Source organism: Myotis brandtii, unplaced genomic scaffold (assembly GCF_000412655.1).
Source record: "Myotis brandtii unplaced genomic scaffold, ASM41265v1 scaffold14, whole genome shotgun sequence".
NCBI lineage: Eukaryota > Metazoa > Chordata > Mammalia > Chiroptera > Vespertilionidae > Myotis > Myotis brandtii.
In genome coordinates, this window is record NW_005354999.1 from 3,994,812 (window position 1) to 4,010,697 (window position 15,886).

Below are 15,886 nucleotides of genomic sequence, written 5' to 3' on the forward strand. Positions count from 1 at the left end.
TCACTACTAAGGAAAACTGGAAAGTATACAATCAAGTGTTAACAAACCACTGTTATGAAGGGCACAATTCCTCCTACAGGAAATGATGGTGGTATAAGATTCTGGAAGTGTAGCGTAACATGGAAAAACGGAAGTCTTGAATGTATATAGTTTAAGACTCAGTAAAAGTGTAATTGTACTTATTTTTTTAATATATTTGAAACCACTGTTATGAAGGGCACAATTCCTCCTTCTACAGGAAATGATGGTGGTATAAGACTCTGGAAGTGGAGCGTAACATGGCAAAATGGAGGTCTTGGATGTATATAGTTTAAGACTAGTAAAAGTGTAATTGTACTTATTTTTTTAATATATTTTATTGATTTTTTACAGAGAGGAAGGGAGAGGGATAGAGAGTTAGAAATATCGATGAGAGAGGAACATTGATCAGCTGCCTCCTGCACACTCCCTACTGGGGATGTGCCCGCAACCAAGGTACATGCCCTTGACCAGAATCGAACCTGGGACCCTTCAGTTCGCAGGCCAAGGCTCTATCCACTGAGCCAAACCAGTTAGGGCTGTACTTATTTAAAAAAACAAAACACATTTTATTCTAAACGAGTACATGAAAAATTTCCTTTCAAGGGAATGGAACATAGGCTTTTTTGCTTCTCTGGTGATAATCTGTTTGATAAAATTATGTTATAGGGCTAACCACATGAAAACCTAAACAGGGAATAGTCTGTGTATTATAAATGAGTATTTTCCAACATTTAAACTGCTCCTATATACACTGTTTAATTCAACTCACAAAATTTATTGCCAGGGATGTTTTTCCCAAAGTAGTCCATGTATGAGAAATTCCCCTAAGTAACTGAAGAGTGCTTAAGAAAAAAATACAAGTAGCTAAAATTTGAAGGTTGATTATCATTTTAAAAAATATTTTAATAACATGAGAAAATTTGAACAGAGATATGGAAAATTTTTTTCTGACTCCTACCTTAGTGCTTTTACTATAACTTTATGTTGCATAGTTGAGAAGAACATAAAAATAGGCTAGAAAAAATTTCTGGACTTAAATAAAATTTTTTTTATATTAATGTGTCCCAGAAAACAAAACATTGAATATTTTTATAGGCCACTTTGTTTTTTCATTATTTACTCTTTTATTATGTGCACTATAAACACAATAAAATGATTTTCCTCTCCCTCTGGGCCCTTACATTCCAGCCCTCAAGAAGTAACTATAGTTACCAATTTATTCTGAATTCTTCAAGAGAGTTCCTACAATATAAAAGCATTTTTTTGAAATCCACAACTCATGTAAAAATCTAAATTTAGTTGATATTCTGCATTTAATTAACTTAATTATGGGCATTTTTGTCCATATCTATAGCTTTATCTTATATTACATAATTGTATTGCATTATATGACATTATAATTCATTAACAGGTCCTTTTTAGTGGAAAGTAGATTGTATATCAGCTGGAAATGTCTTTAGCAGAAACCCAGAATTCCCAAATAAAGTATTTCGAACAAATAGAAGGTGGTTTGCTTTGTTTTTTCTATAACAAAATATCTCTATGTGAACATTTGACATCTTTGTTTAGTAGCTCCATGATGTCTGGTATCTAAGATTATTTTAGCCTTTGCCCTCATAGTTACAAATGGTTTTCTTAGGTCATGATTACACCCGTCTGTATTCAGATGAAGAGCAGTGCATCAGAATTGTCGGCCTCTTTTATCAGGGAAGTAAGATTTCCTGAATCTTTCTTACACATTTCTGCCTACACCTCATTACTAGGAAGATATGAAATGGAGACTTCTGGAGACAAGGGAGATTGGCTTGGTTAAGGAAGTAATTAACTCAATGACATGAGTAAGGGGGTGGAATTTTTTGTTAGTCAAAATAATAGTGTTTTCCATGGGTTGTTACCATTTTTACTAAAAATTTCCACAATGAAAATCATTGTAACTGCCTTATGTGAATGAAGATAACTGTATGACAAATTCCTTTTAATGACAGAAAACAGAACAATGGGAGTAACAAAATATAAAGCAGAAACAGGGAAAGAGAGGAGAGAAGAGGAGGGGAATAACATGGAATAAAAGTTAAAATAAGAGACTAGAGAAAAATAGCTGAGGTTGGTATAAAATGGATGAAATACCTGCACAGGTTCTATTACCTCTATGTATTTACTTTCAAGAGAAGTAAACTATCCACTGCTACAGATTTGCCTCTTCCTTCCAGATAGTACCTTTGTATCCACCCTTTTGTAGGAACAAAGTATGGTATTCAGACAAATGCAAGTTAAAATAACAGTGAAAGTTCATTTTATACCCATCAGGATAGCAAAACTTAACAAAACTATCACTCACTGCTAATAAAGAAATGGGAGAGGATACATGCCTACTCTGTTGGTCAAAATAAAGTGTCGACTCCCCCTTGAAAATCACTCTGGCAAAATTTCTTCTTTGTATGGGGAAGCAGAAGTGGATAAAAGGTGATGAAAGGAGATGACTTGAGATGGTGAACACACAATGCAATATACAGATGATGTATTACAAAATTGTACACCTTAAATCTATATATAATTTTACTAACCAATGTAACCTCAATAAATCCAATAAAAATCAAAATTAAAGCACTCAGGCAACATAATATAAATAATTAGATGATAGATATCCTTCACATATTCCTAGGGATTTATCCCTTAAAAAGGAGTTATTATAAAATATTAACTAGAATGTTAATGCAATCATTGTAATCAAAAAATGACAAAAAAGTGAATTTTTACCTAGAGTAAATGGTCCATGAAGTATGACAAATCCACACCATGGTATGTGATGCATCTATTAAACCCAGAGAAGATTCTTAGAAGAGGAAAAATAGAGAATTTTCAAATATGTGGAGATTTAAAAAATGCTACTGAAAAAAACAATGGATCAAAGAAAAAAATATAAAACCAGCTTGAAACAAATAAAAGCACAACATGCTGAAAGATGGAATATAGCAAAAGCAGATCTAAGAGGGAAGTTCAGAAAAATAAATGCCTATATCGAGAGCAAAAAAGGCCCGGCCAATGTGGCTCAGTTGGTTCAGCATTATCCCATCACCAGGAGGCTGATTCCTGGTCTGGACACATGCCCTGATTGCAGGCCTGATCCCCAGTGGGGGGGCGGGGGTGGGGGGGCAGGAGGCAGGGGACCCATGCTTCTCTCTCACTGATGTTTCTATCTCATGCTCCCTGAAGTCCATAAAAACATTAAAAAAAAGACACAAAAAGCTAAAATAAAAAGACCTAACTTTATATCTCAAGGAACTAGTAAAAGAAAAACAAATGAAGCCAAAGTTAGTAGAAGGGAGGAAATATAGATCAGTGTAGAAATAATGAAATAGAGATTTAAAAGAAAATAGAGAAGATTAATAAAACTAAGAGCTGGTGTTTTGAAATGACTAACACAACAGATAAACCTTTAGCTAGACTCACCCAGAAAAAGTGAGTAGATTCAAATGAGTAAAACCAGAAATAAATGAGAAGTTAACTGATACCACAGAAATACAGAGGTATTTCTGTGACTACTATGAACAATTTTATGCCAACAAACTGGACACCCAGAAAGAAATAGGTAAATGTCCAGAGACATATGACATACCAATGGAATCATAAAGTTATAAAAAATCTAGGCAGATTATGCAGTGGTTCTCAACCTTCTGGCCCTTTAAATACAGTTCCTCATGTTGTGACCTCAACCATAAAATTATTTTCGTTGCTACTTCATAACTGTAATTTTGCTACTGTTATGAATCATAATGTAAATATCTGATATGCAGGATGGTCTTAGGCGACCCCTGTGAAAGGGTGGTTCGACCGCCAAAGGGGTCGCGACCCACAGGTTGAGAACCGCTGGTATAGAGATTGAGCAAATAATAAAAACCCTTCAGCAAACAAAAGTCCATAAGCAGATGGCTTCACTGGTAAATTCTACCAAATATTTAAAGAAAAAAGTTACAGGCCAATATCCCTGATGAACATAAATGAAAAATATCTATAACAAAACATCAGTTGACCAATTTCAAAATTAGAGTTAAAAGATCATACACCATGATCAGGTGGGATTTATTCCAAGAATGCAAGAATAAGTCAACATACGTAAATCAAAGTGATGCACCCCATTAATAAAATAAATGGCATTTGACACACTTCAACATCTATTCATGATTTTTATAAAAATATCTTTAACAAAGATATGGAAGGAACATACCTCAATATAAAGGCCATATATGATAAGTCCACAGTTAACATCATACTCAGTGGTGCAAAACTGAACACTTTTTGGCTAAGATCAGGAAAAAGACAGGATGCCCACTCTCACCACTTAATAGAGATCTCAGAAATAAACCTATATGTATATGCTCCATGAATTAATGACAAAGGAGCCAAAAAATATATATTGGAGAAAGGACAGTCTCTTCAATAAACAATGTTTGGAAAACTGGACGGCCAAATATGAAACCGGATCCCTACCTTACTTATATACTAAAAACAAATTCATAATTAAATATTTGAATATATGAAGCTAAATACTAAAAAACCAACTTATAATTAAATATTTGAATTTAATGTATGAATCTATAAATCTCTTAGAAGAAAAGATGGACAGTTTACTCCTTGATTATTTTTTTAATGTGACATCAAAGGCAACAAAATGTTTCTTTCCCCTCCCTTCCTCTCTCTCTAAAAATAAAAATATTTTTAAAAAAGATAGGTTAATCCTAATTAGAAATAGGATTAAATTATATAAATCTAAATGAACATGAATCTTGATGGATGAGTATATTTAAACTAGGCCGAGATGAGGAAGGTATTGTAGTAGAAAAAGAATAGCAAAGCAAATTGTGAAGACAGGGCATTACCAGTATATGTACATGCAGAATGCAGGAATAGGTTTATGCCTGGCAATAGAACTGCCTAACAGTTTAAAAGTGAATATAGGAGTAGACACTCATGTCCCCAAAATAAACATAGATTTTTCTCTGTAGATTAATAACAGATTGTTCCCATTTTAGGTAGAAGTTAAGATGAAAAAATAGCATATTTTATTTTTATTATATTATTTTAAGTCACTTTACTATCTTACATCAATACTTTGACTTTACAAAAATTGACAATTTTAGTTTTTCTTCCTTTTATTTTTCCAGTTCAATGAAAGAAATTTATTGACTTCTCCAAGTTCTGTGAATATGTTCTCACCACAGAGATGTATTCTGTAGTTTGCTATTTTATAGAGGAATTATTTTCTTCAAAATATTTTATGCAATAAAGTATATTGAGATAATTTGTATGGAAGACTGCATAAAATAAAACAATTGCTGTTATTAATTTCAAACCAGTACAGCATATAAAAAGGGTAGTAAATGTTGCTGTGCTTTTTTATGTCTTGAGAATGTTGGGAAGTTCAAAGTCTCGTTTGGAGAAAAAACTAATTTGACAAATCGCAACTAAACAAACTTATTTCTCACATTATTTTAACGCAAGAACTTTTCATGTTTTTCAACGTCTCATGTAAATGTTTCTCAACTGGAGTACGTTCTGGTGCCTAGCAAACACCTATTTTTACTTAATGTCATTTTATATCAATCCAATAAGGACACTGATCTCATGAAAATGGGACCAGGTGTGTTAATGGTATAATTACACTATACATTCAGAGGGGCCATTGTTCACATTCAGTGACCTCACCCATTTTTATAAAGGAATGATTCTACTAATTTAGTGAAGTGCTCTTACCTTGCCCGGTTTTCCTGCTTCCCGTTCATGATAAATCTAGATTTCCCAGAAGCATAGAATGTAACAGATTAACAAGAGCAAAGGCTCTTCATAAAGTGATCTTAGCAGTCAGAGGCCAGGGGGAATCAAGGAGAAAATGTAATCCAAACGCAATCAGTGATTTTAAAAACAAGGGACATTTTTCCATGAAGACACTGTTTACATGTATTGTTGTTGCCATTTTTTTTTCTTTCTAAATTTTTAAAGAGTGGATTTGAAATTGGACTGAATAGGATACTGTGGGATGGGGACAAATTGTAGAAACTTGGTCTCTCATCCACCTAACTAAACACAGGATTTTCTTTGCCTGCTCATTTTTTGAGTATTTGTGAAACAGATCTAGACAATAAGTGGCCTGCTCTTTGAAAAGTGTGTTAGGATGTTGATAAAGTTTAAATGATTATTAGTTACCATAACTTGTTGGACTATATTATATTAAATGTGCCTTTGTATAGTGTTGTATCAGGTGGGCTGCAATTATGTGAATCTATGGTGTGTGTGTGTGTGTGTGAGAGAGAGAGAGAATAATGTGAATTAGCAGTAGCAGCAATTGCTGTTATTTAAAAAAAGTAAGTGCAACTACCTTGGGATAGGAAAGATATCAAACAAAATACATTTTAACTGTGAATTATACGTATATGTGAACTCGGTAAGATATTTAGAATTCTAGCTTTTATAATCCATTGACTTGTTATGCCTTGACCTCCACCCCTAATTCTGCTGCTGATTTCTCAACTTTGTTCAGAGACCAAGATCTGTGCTACTTTAAAAAGAAAACACTGAAATAAGAACAATACCTATACACCATGGAAATGAGAATGATACAAAGACTTTTGTATCTTTTGTTACTAGATGTTAATGGGGAGAATATTAGAATGAAAAGACACAGCCGGTAATTTCCTTATTTTAAAAAGTTTTGTCTAAGAATTCATAGATCTGTAAGAACAATCATTTTATAATTTACTAGAGGCCCAGTGCATGAAGTTCATGCACTGGGTCCCCTCAGCCCAGCCTGCACCCTCTCCAATCTGGGACCACTGGCTCCTAACTGCTCACCTGCCTGCTACCCCTAACTGCCTGATCACCCCTAACTGCCTCTGCCTGCTGGCCTATTCGCCCCCAATTGCCCCCCCCCCGCCAGCCTGGTCGCCCTCCTCTGCCGCCCTGGTCGTCCCATGCAGCCTGCTGTTCGGTCGTTTGGTCATCCCTCACTGGCCTCCATGCTGGCCTGGTCACCCCACACAGCCTGCTGCTCAGTCGTTTGGCTGTCCTTCACTAACCCCCCTGCCAGCCTTGTCGCCCCACTCAGCCTGTTCAGACGTCCGTTTGTTTGTTTTGGATGTGAGGGCCCCTGACTCTTTATATAGATAGTAATCTGCTTCTTTTAAGTCAGACACTTTTGGAATCAGAGACTGGCTTCTTCTAATAAACTTCAGTTTCATTAATTGTTTTTTCCCCACGACTTTATTCTTCGATTTTCACTAGACAAGAACTCAGACTTAAACAAAACGTGCACATTTTGGGGTTTCAAAACTCACATGAGTACTATTTTCATGTCCGTAATTATGAAATAAAAAGTGATTCTAACAGGCAGTGCAGTTGTTCAAATTAAACCTTTAAATGTGATAGCATATGTCGAAGTCTGTGCAGAATAAAGCAGCCTAGTGGCTCCAGTACACAACACAACAAAATCCTGCCTTTTCTTCTGTAGAAACAACACATGAAAAGAATGTGCCAGAGAAAAACTAAATCAAATCATAGATTCATTCTTAAAAGGAAAGACTTCCTTAAAATTACTATTTTTGGGGCTCAATAAAAAATAAAAGCTCCTATACTTCTAAAACACACTGCTTTATTCCGAAAATATCAACCTTCTAAAAAATGTATTTAGGAATAATTTCACTTCAGACCACTTCTTTGTAATAATCTTAAAGAAACTGTGGAGGGCAATTAACCCCACTCTTTCATTAGTATTCAGGAAATGACCCAAACACAGTGGTTATAGATATTCCACATCAATTTTCAAGAATTCTTAGGATGAACAAGTGATTTGCCATTGACATAATTCTAAGCACACATATCATGCCAGGGAATTGGTATCAAAATACGTATTTACATTTGACCCAGTGATCCCACTTCTAGAAATATATCCCAAGAAACTAGAAACACCAATCAGGAAGGACATATGCGCCCCTATGTTCATAGCAGCACAATTAACATAGCTCAGATTTGGAAACAGCCTAAGTGCCATCAGCAGATGAGTGGATTAGAAAACTGTGGTACATCTACACAATGGAATACTATGCTGCTGTGAAAAGGCAGGATCCCCTACCATTTGCAACAGCATGGATGGAACTGGAGAGCATTATGCTAAGCGAAATAAGCCAGCCAGAGAAAGATAAATGTCACATGATCTCACTCATTTGTGGATTATAATGAACAACATAAACTGGTGAACAAAAACAGACCCAGAGACCGAGAAGCATTGATCATATGCTCAAACCTCAGAGGGAAGGTAGGGGATGGTGGGGGTGAGGGGGAGAGATCAACCAAAGGACTTGTATGTATTCATATAAGCATAACCAAGGGACACAGACACCAGGGGGTGAGGGTATAAGCAGGGGGAGGGGGGCACAATAGGGGGATAAGGACACATATATAATACCTTAATCAATAAAAAAACAAAAACGTGTTTACCAGAATCAGAATTTTTCAAGGAATTGTGATGAATTAAAAAATCATAGGTAATGAAATATATTTTTTAAAACTGTCTAGGTTTACTAATTTATTTGAAAAGGTTTTAGTTAACATACATTCCTAAGGGAATATTAATATCTGGAACAAGAATAACTACAACCATCAACAGTTGATAAATCATTCATTATTCTTTGCTGTTACTTTGAGGTCAATTATGAATATCATTCCCTGTCATTCACTATGTGAAGACTGGGGTGATAGATAGAGAATGAATTGCACATTTTTAAAGAATGTTCTGTATGTTCAGAAGGAATGAAAAAAAAACAAACTGCTGTGATAGAAATGGCAGAGGGAATTTAATACCAAAAAAAATTAGTAAGTAGAAAAGCTGCTATGGCCCTCACCATGTGTTAATTCCTAAGGGAAACATTGTCTATCTTTGTCTTCATTCAGGGGATGCAGAGGCTCAGAAATTCTAAATTAGAATGGATAAAAGTGTTTTGTCCACAGGGATTGTGATTATGCTTGAACACTTTGTAAGACAACAGAAATTTGAAAGTACTCAGCATTCTTAATGAATAAGAACAAATTTAAATATTATATAACTAGAGGCCCAGCACACAAAATCATGTGCAGCAGCCCGTCACTGCTCGCAGCCCCGCCCACCCACCTGCTGCCACTCACCAAGGTCACTGCCCCACCTGCCCGCAGCCTGTCTTGCTGTTATCGGAGCCTGTGGGCCATGGGGGAGGGTCCAAGAGGTGCTCAATGCACCTCATGGTGACCAGTTGTTTGGTCGTCCTGGACACTGGCTTTTTATGTAAATAGCTACATAAACTGACAGAAAACACTTAATATTTTTTACAAAAGGCACCTGAAATATAGCAAGGGATTATCCATTTGTAAGAGGATGAGAGAGCTGAGAAGTAGAAAAAAAAATACATATTTGCTATTTATCATTAAGTAATTAGGCTTAAAAGTTCTATGTATGCCTTTCATGAGAATATACCTTCTAATCTAAATCTTTCTAAATATGTGGCCAGCAGAATTGTGGAGATGGCAAATTCCCTCTCCAGGTTCTTAGATATTATCTTACAAAATACTACACAATAATTCATCTATAATAAATAACTTAAAAATAGTTCTGTAAACTCACAGAAAGGCTACCTTGAAAGCCCTTAAGATAAATTTTTTGCTTCCAGATATCTCAAAAAGGGTTAGAAAAAGGGGAAAGGTTTAGTTGCCACTCTAGTTTTCCCTATCCCTATCCCTGTCCCTCCCCCGTGAACTAGAGGCCCCTTGAACCCTTCTGAGCAATTTTAAGCCTCCTCCTTCCTCAACCTCATGCACACTACCTGTAGGTCTTGGGGCTGTTGCCCCACTGCCTGAGAAAGCACCTTTCTCCTCCTCCAGTGTTGGAATGTCTGCACATATCTAAACCCACTTCCTCCAGAAAGCCTGTCCTGAACATGGTTATTCTGTGAGGGGCCTTCCTGGGCGCTCCCAGCACATGCTCCATCAGAAGACTTAACATGTGCCTAATTAGTTAGTTACCTGAATAAGCTCCGAGTTTAGTGAGATCAAATGCTACTTCTCTCATCTACATATTCTTAGCATATTGCACAGAGTCATCATTAAAGCTGAAGATTATTTGTTAACAGCTTTTGGCTTTAAGGAGGAAGTATACTGATGTAAAGTCAGTTCTTATCCTTAAGATGCTGAGTGGGCTTTACAAAATGTTAACTCAGACACTAAATTTCTAAGGCAAATAAATTAAATGTAGCCTATGTCCTTATGTCCTATAGCTTAAGTAACTTGTGACCTTTCTCAGGATACAAATATGTCTCAGACAGAGCCTTCTTATCTCAAAACTAGAGGCCCGGTGAACAAATCCATGCACATTGAAAGAAAATGAATTAGAAGAAATATTTTAGAGGCCAGGGAGGGACCGCAGGAGGTTGGCTCCAGGGCATGTCCAGCTCTTCTAGCCCAGTCCCAGATCGGCCAGACCCTAGCAGCAAGAGCATCTGTCCCCTGGTGGTCAGTACACATCATTACAACTGGTCGAGCAGTCAACCGAATGGTCGGACACTTAGCATATTAGTCTTTTATATATATACTAGAGGCCTGGTACACGGATTCCTGCATCGGTGGGGTCCCTTGGCCTGGACTGCCCTCTCTTGAAATCCGGGACCCTTTGGGGGATGTCGGAGAGCCGGTTTCAGCCTGATCCCCATCGGCCAGGTGGAGGGATCCCACCAGTACACAAATCCATGCACCAGGGCTCTAGTATGCATATAAGATCTTTGGTTAATCTCTTCCCGCCCTCACCCCTCCTTCCTTCCCTCTGAGATTCATCAGTCTGTTCTGGGTTTCCATGCCTGTGGTTTCTACTCCTGCAATGAGCATCTGCCCCCTGGTGGTCAGTGTGTGTCATAGCTACCAGCCGGTCGAACAGTTGGCTGGTCAGTCAGTCACTTAGGCTTTTATATACAGTGGGGCCTTGACTTACGAGTTTAATTCGTTCTGTGACCGATCTCATAACTCAAATTACTCATATGTCAAATCAATTTTCACCATTACAATGAATTGAATGCTGGGCTGATGTTGTGGCGTTCACTGTGACGTTCGCTGCGCCAACTAGCGGTGGGGTATCTGAAGCTGGCTGGTAACCCAAATTTTAGCTCGCAACTCAAAGCAAAAAATCAGCCAAGAGACGGCTTGTATCTTGAAAAACTCGTTAGTCGGGACACTCGTAATTCAAGGCCCCACTGTATATAGATAGATAGTAAAAAGACCCTAGACCAGCGGTTCTCAACCTGTGGGTCGCGACCCCTTTGGGGGTCAAACGACCCTTTCACAGGGGTCGCCTAAAACCATCGGAAAATACCTATATAATTACATATTGTTTTTGTGATTAATCACTATGCTTTAATTATGTTCAATTTGTAACAATGAAATTGGGGGTCACCACAACATGAGGAACTGTATTAAAGGGCTACGGCATTAGGAAGGTTGAGAACCACTGCCCTAGACACTAGACATGAGTAAGTACAGTTAAATATTAAATGGTTCTAAAGAATATTCAATACATTATAATAATATTAATCAGATTAATCATGTTCCATTTTCTTTACTTAGAGAAAGACAAATATCACACGATCTCATTTATATGTAGAATCCAATGAGCAAAATAAACTGACAAACAAAATAGATCCAGAGGCATGGAAGCATGGAAGACCAATGCATCTCAGGGGGAAGGGAGGATAAGGAGGGGAAGAGATTGACCAAAGAGCCTGTATACATATATGCATAACCCATGGACACAGACTATAGTGAGTTGAAGCCCTGGGGAGGGGAGGGTTGTGGGTGGATGGGGTCAATGGGGGGAAAGAAGGGGACCTCTGTAATACTTTCAAAAATAAAGATAATTTTTAAAATAAAATTAGCCCACATTGAATCATCAAAAAATTTTAAAACAGTTTAAAAGTTTATCTTATAACCCACATGAGTTAAATCATATGGTTCTTGACTTTTTCTGACTTTATTTCACTTAGGATGCAATTTTCAAGATCCATCCATTTTGGTGCAAATGACAGTATTTGATCTTTTCTATGGCTTAGTAGTTTTCCATTGTATATATGTACACTTGAAATGTATATAATCTTATTAAACAATGTCACCCCAATAACTTAATTTTAAAAATGAATAAAATAAAAAGGAAATAATACAAGGGTTTGTTCATTTTTACAGAGCAATTTATAATATGCCAAAAAGTCTATCAAATTCTCTCTCCCAACACTGTCATCTAATTTCACCTCAGAAAATATCCAGCAACACTCAGAATTGTATAAGGGAAACAGTACAAGACATGAGTAACAAATACTGTTTAACATGTTTCATGTTTTATTCACATCTATCCCATTAGTATATTAATATCATTGAGACTAAGTAATGTGTAATTTTCTCAAGAGGATAAAAATATTAAGTACAAGAACATAATCATGACTTCTGGCTCCAACTATGCTGTTAGATTCACCTTTATGTCTGCAGAAAACCTGAGCTCTGGTTAATAGCTCTACCAATAACTGAGTAATATTGGGACTATCACCTAACTTCCATGGCCTCAGTTTCCAGATCAGTAAAATTGCAATCATTTCCCTCTAAGGTATCTTCCATATCAAAAAGTCAAAGACAATACCATTTTAGAAGGTGGCCTATTCCTGATGGTAGATTCCTTCAGACTTCCTCTACATTTTACTATTCCCCAAATTATTTGGAAGGTTACATTTTTAAACACATAATAGTCACCTCCAAAATGTCTTGGAATGAGTAAGCATCCCTATAAACAATCAATTGTAGGCAAAAGTAGTTTCACAGTTTTGAATACAGGAAACAATCTATTCTTATATTATGTATTAATTATTGTATTATTTGTTATTAAGTTACTTTTGCTCACCCATGTGAGCAAAAGATGAAGCAGCATACAGGACAAATGCAATTATAAATAATACCAACCTCAACATACACAAACTCAAGAAAAGTGCAGAATAAATAAATCAATAGGAAATAAAAAGTCTAAAATGCAATTTTATTTTTTATTCAAAATCTATTTCAGTCCTAGCTGGTTTTACTCAGTGGTTAGAGCACCAGCCTGCAGACTGAAGGGTTTAAGGTTTGATTCCAGTCAAGGGCATGTACTTCATTTGCAGGCTTGATCTCAGTTCAGGGCACATGCAGGAGGCAACCAATCTCTGAATCTCTCACATCCATGTTTCTGTCTCTTCCTCTTCCTTCAACTCTTTCTAAAAATCAATGGAAAATATCCTCAGGTGAGGATTAACAAAAAAAAAATTAATAAAAAAGCCCCACCCAATTCAAATAAGAGAGGACATCATAATTCATGAACATAACTAATTAAGAGCAAAGACAGTAGCTAAATGTTTCACATTTAGCTTTAGTTTCTTAATTAACCTTGGAAAAGTTATTGCAAGTTTTTAATTTTACAATAAAGTATTTCCAAAGAACAAGGAGTTTGACAAAATAACACATCTATAGAAGAATAAGAATAGCTCTTTTTCCTCACACCCTCTCCCAATGCCCAGATACATGCATTCACACTAGCCAAGAGCAAAAATGTCTTGACAATCTTGAATAAGAATACAGTTTTTAGAATTATCACTGAAGAAAACTATGAAATTAGGACTATGTGAATTTCTTTTTAAATATAGAAATAAGTGCCAAGATTGTCATATAAATACATCATAATAATGTGATATCTCCTCCTCTAACCAAAAGTTTTTCTCTGCATTTATCGTTAAGTCTTTCTCTACTTTAACATATATAATTTAGGATTAGATTTAACTGTTAGAACAAGGAAACCCAACAGAATCAGTGGCTTTTGCTTATTCCCTCACATATAGAAAAAGAGCTGAGCCCAGCCAGTGTTGCTCAGTGGTTGAGCAACCTATGAAGCAGGAGGTCATGGTTTGATTCCCAGTCAGGGCACATGCCTGGGTTGCAGGGTCGATCCCTAGTAGGGGGCATGCAGGAGGCAGCTGATCAATGATTTTCTCTCATCACTATGTTTCTACCTCTCCCTCTCCCTTCCTCTCTGAAATCAATAAAAAAATTTTTTTTTAAAGAGCTAAGACTGATTGAATCTACTCAATTGTTACTATTGGGCTCTTTCCACATTCCTCCTCCAGTCTCACTGCATATGATTTTCATTGAAGCACATTTTCACACTAGCTACTGGAGCTCCTGGTATCATACCAATAAGAAAGGGAAGGAGAAGAGTTTATAAAGGACACCCATTCTGAAAATCTCACTTTAAGAGTATGCCTAGAATTCTTCTATAACATATCATGTTGATTAAATATAGATGCAAGAATGGATGAGATGGGACCATTACCACTGTGAATAAAATTGGGATTCTCTAATGAAGCAGCAGAGTGTAGATTTCAGGAACATGACCATTTGCCGTTCTCATACTTGACTTCAAAATTTTTACCCTCAACCCTACTTAAACCCCTAAGGAAGAAAAGACCCCAGTGTAAAGTTATGGAAAAACTATAAAGTTGATTATTTTATCTGCTCAGACACCCTTCACATACATAATGATCATGTTTCTGAGGACAAATTCCACAGTTATCATCATTGCTGGCACACAAAGGGAGATGTGAAGGCAGAGTAGCTCTTAAAGTTTTCACCCACTTACATTCAGTCAGGTTTCAATCACCCTTTATAGCTATATGACCTTTTTCTGATGCTTGCATTATTAGCTTAGTCTAAAAAAAAAACAACAAAAAACAACAACAACAAAAAACACACACTATCTTTTCATCAGTGTTTCTTAGACTGACAAGATGTTCAAAGTTTGCCTTCCTATGCATTGGCTGCATCACTCAATAATTCTCACAGATACTGGACCATCATTCCTATAAGTCACATTTGAGCTCATAAAAATAGAGGCATTTGAAATGGGCAATGGAAAACAAACCATATCTCTCCAGCTTTTTTGGATGCCCAATGGCTGCAAAGCACACTCCAGTGTATTAATGGAATGGGACCAAAATATTCTCCAGAGGGTACTGCATGCTGCAGGGAAGTGAGAATGCATGATAGTGCAATACATTGCATGCAACCCTAGTGTAGCCATTCCAGGTCCTTTTCACATACCCCAGCAATGTGGAATCCTGTCTTTTCACATTTATAGGATTTGAAAGCACACTCATATTAACCAATGAGGTCAGAGAAGAGAGGAAACCCAGTATTTTTATTAACTAGACATACTCTCAGGAGTACATAATTACACATGGCAAAACTGCCTTAAGAAAAGGTTCTTCCCAACTCATCTCACAAAATGAAAAATTTTAAACAGTTATCAGGATAATTGATGTACTCAATGTACTTTTTTAAAAAAGAAAATTTATCTAGGTAATTCAAGGGAGTAAACAGTTATCAGGATAATTGATAACTGTTATCAGGATAATTGATACATTATACAGTATACTCAATGTACTTTTTAAAAAAGAAAATTTATCTAGGTAATTCAAGGGAAAATGGTGATTTTTACCTAATTTTTAGAAGTAAGTGTAGCTGCAAGACTTTGAATGTAGTTCTTGTATGTAAGTGGTAATTCTGGGCACCAATCCCAAACCTAATGTAAAACTATCTGACTTTATGGTCTCTTCAGTCACTTGCCACTAATAAGTAAATTGGCTCTTGGGTTTGGCTATAATGCGGAAATGTCACAGAGATCCCAGAATGGTGGCAATTTCCAGACTAATAACTAAATTGAGAATAAGAACAGGATCCTTTTAGATAATTCAAAAAATATGCTGTAGCGCATAAGACTTCAAAGATAGTCTTACAT